The sequence below is a fragment of the Lissotriton vulgaris genome, chromosome 11 (assembly GCF_964263255.1).
Source record: "Lissotriton vulgaris chromosome 11, aLisVul1.2, whole genome shotgun sequence".
NCBI classification, from domain to species: Eukaryota; Metazoa; Chordata; class Amphibia; order Caudata; family Salamandridae; genus Lissotriton; species Lissotriton vulgaris.
This window is the reverse complement of record NC_141699.1, coordinates 218,079,142-218,082,748: the sequence shown is the minus strand read 5'-3', so window position 1 is coordinate 218,082,748 and position 3,607 is coordinate 218,079,142.

Below are 3,607 nucleotides of genomic sequence, written 5' to 3'. Positions count from 1 at the left end.
GCATAGTAGTAGTGCCCAAAAATGACAGTGGAGGTGCAGTGCCCATTTGTGTTGATATGAGCCAGGCCAACAAGAAAGACATCCATGTCCTCACATAGTGGACACAATTACACAGCTGAATGGTGCCAAAGTATACTCCCATTTTGATTTGAACAAAGGATACAATCAGCTTGAGCTGGAAGAGAACTGTAGATACATTATTACCTTTTCCACTCATTTTGGTTTGTTCACATACAAATGATTATATTTTGGTTTGTTGTCGGCTGCAGAAATCTTTCAGGATATCATTTGCTGAGTAATTCAACCTGTCACACATGCTTTTAACTATAGTGATGTGGCCATATGGAAGGAACATGACAAAGCTCTTACACAAGTATATGGTTTGCTCACCAATGCAGGTCTCTCGTTAAATGAAGAATAGTGTGAGTTTCAGAAAACCAAACTGAAATTATTTGGGCATATTTTCTCTGAAGTGTGAATGACTCTTGACTCTGAAAAAGAACAAGCAATGTCATGCACCTGTACCCTGCAAGATGTAACCATGCTGCGATCCCTCATAGGCATGGCCAACTAGTGCTCCAGATACATTCATGATTTTGCCACAGTGAGTGCCCCTTTAAGAGAGTTGACGAGGAAGAATGTTCCCTTCCATTGATTCTCTGAATGTGATCGAAGCTTCAAGAAAATCATACGCATGATTGAAAATGAAGCAGAAATGGCTTAGTTGGATCCAAAGTTACATACTTAGATTGTTGTAGACTCAAGTCCTTCGGGTTGAGCACAATCCTTGCTCAACACAATGGACATATAAATGCTCAGACACATTGGGACTTTTGCCAGCCAAAGTTGATATCAGACTGAATGTGCCTATTCTCAGCTAGAAAAAGAGAGTGTGAGTGTAGTCTGAGCTTGTGAACATTTTCAATCAATCAATCAAGTTTTTTATAAGCGCGACTACTCACCTGTAAGGGTATCAAGGTGCTGGGGAGTGGGGGTTGAAGAGCCAGGTCTTGAGGTCCTTCCTGAATTGCTGCAGCAATGGTGATTGCCAGAGGTACAGAGGCAAGGAGTTCCCGGTCTTTGCAGCAAGGTAGGAGACGGATCTTCCAGTGGTCTTGCGGATCCGTGGGATGGTGGCCCAAACCAGTTGGGCAGAGTGGCGGTATTTGGTGAAGTGTAGAAGGAGAGGTGGTGGTTGAGGTATGCAGGTCCGGCATTGTGGAGGGATTTATAGACATGCTTAAGGTGCTTGAAGGCAATTCTTTTGTTGATAGGTAGTCAGTGACGGTCTCTCAGGTGGCCGGTGGTGTGGCTGCGACATGGGATGTTCAGGATGAGTCTGGCAGAGGCATTCTGGATGTTCTCCAGTTTCTTTAGGAGTTTCTGGGTGGTGCCAGCATAGAGTACATTGCCGTAGTCGAGTCTGATGCTGTCGACCACATGGGTGAATGTTTTCCTGGATGTGCTGGAGATCCACTTGAAGATCGTACGAAGCAGGCAGAGCATGTGGAAGCAGGAGGACGAAACAGGGTTGATTTGGTGGTTCATTGAGAGCAAGGAGTCCAGGATGATGCCAAGGTTTTGAGCGTGGTCCTTGGGTGTGGGGTGGATTCATAGTGCTGCAGGCCACCAGGAGTCGTTCCAGGCAGAAGGATTGGAGCCCAGGACGAGGACTTCGGTCTTGTCCAAGTTAAGCTTGAGGCAGCTGTCCTTCATCCAGGTGGCAACTGCCGTTGTTTAATTGTTTGTGGAAGTTGCACTTGGCGGATGTGGATTTGTCTGTGAGGGAAAGAATCAGCTGGGTGTCGTCGGCATAGGAGGCAATGTTGAGTCCCTGGCTTCTGATTGGCTGGAAGCGGTGCCATATAGATATTGAAGAGGGTGGGGCTAAGGGAGGAGCCCTGAGGCACTCCACAGGTGATCTCTGTGGGTTCTGAGTTGAAAGGGGGAAGTCTGGCTCTCTGTGTTTTGCCGGTGAGGAAGGAGCTTATCCATTCCAGGGCCTTGTCGCGGATGCCGGCGTCATGAAGCCTTGCACAGAGGGTGTTGTGGGAGACAGTGTCCAAGGTGGCTGAGAGGTCCAGGAGCATAAGGGCAGCAGTTTTACCTCGGTCAAGGAGGGTGCGAATGTCATCTGTAGCGGTTAGGAGATCGGTCTCGGTGCTGTGGTTGGTTCTGTAGCCTGATTGCAAGTGGTCCATGATGTAGTTCATTTAGATGAACTCAAAGAGTTGGGCGTTGATGGCTTTCTCAATGACTTTTGCTGGCAAGGGTAGCAGAGGGATGGGTCTGTAGTTCTTGAGGTCTGTCGGGTGATCAGAGGGTTTCTTCATCAGAGAGTTGATTTCTCGGTGCTTCCAGTTTTCAGGAAAGGTGACAGACTCAATGGAGCAGTTGATGGTGTTTCAGAGTTTGGGTGCGATGGAGGTGCCTGTTCTGTTGAGGGTGTGGTGACGGTAGGACCCGAGGGTGTTCCACAATGGATGCTCTTCATGATTCTGAGGGTGTCATCAGAGTTGAGGGTGGTCCAGTTGGACAAGGTCCGCTGGGGTCTGGAGCCATTGGGTGCGGTTGTGCGGGTGTGGTGGGTGGGTCTTGGGTTGAAAAGCTGTCGTAGAGTCATAGATCTTGCTCTTACAGTGAAAGAAGGTGGCGAGGATGTCACAGATGGCTTCAGAGGGGGGAATATCTGCTATCTCTGTGCTGGGTTAGGCACATTTTTGACCACAGCGAAGAGTTCTTTGCCGTTATGTAAATTGGTATTGATGTGTTCCTGTATGGCTGCTTTCTTTGTTGTTCTGATGAGGTGGTGGTGTGCGGTGATGGCAGTTTTGAAGGCTGCCTGGTCTACCATGATCTTGCTGCTCCTCCATATTTTCTCGAGCCCAGGTGTGCCTGAACACTTGGAGGGTGGAGGAGGACCAGCTGGCTCTCTTGGAAGGCTACTTGTCTGAGGGTTTCCTGAGCGGTGCCAGTGTGTTGGCGCAGTCCGAGATGCAATGTTGGAGGTAGCGTGCTGATGTGTTGGCATCCGTGGATGTCGGTGGTGGGGTTTTGCTGAGGGAGGTGGTAGCTGGTATCGATGACCTTGTTCCAGCTTCTGTGAGGATCACGGTGGGCGTGGTGGCGTACAGTGGATTTGGTGAAGGAGAAGTGGAACCAGTGATGGCCGGTCTTGTGTGGCTCAGAGGTGTGGCTGACGGAGATGTTGGTGCTTGCGGAGAAGATGGGGTCGAGCCTGTGTCCTGCTGAGTGGTTGCAGATTTGTTCGCTCTAAGTGGGCAGGGTATTCCCAGACATGGGTCCATTGTTCCCTTTGCCACTGGATTCAAGCTAGCCTGGCTGTTGAGGGTGTTACCCCGAAACCGGTCCCAAGATGCTTGTTTCCGGTCCAGGGAAGACCTGGCTTGGCAGTTCGGGTTGGACTGCTCCAAAGAGGCACAGAGTCTAGAATGATTTGCATATAGCTGGTTCTGAACTGGGGTGGAGAAGTGACCTAGAGAAAGATAATGGATTCAACCCAGATCTGTGACTGTGGGTGAGTGTCTGAAATGTTTCAGCGCTCCATCCATCAGTACTTTGGGTATGCTTGGTTGGAGATGTGCCC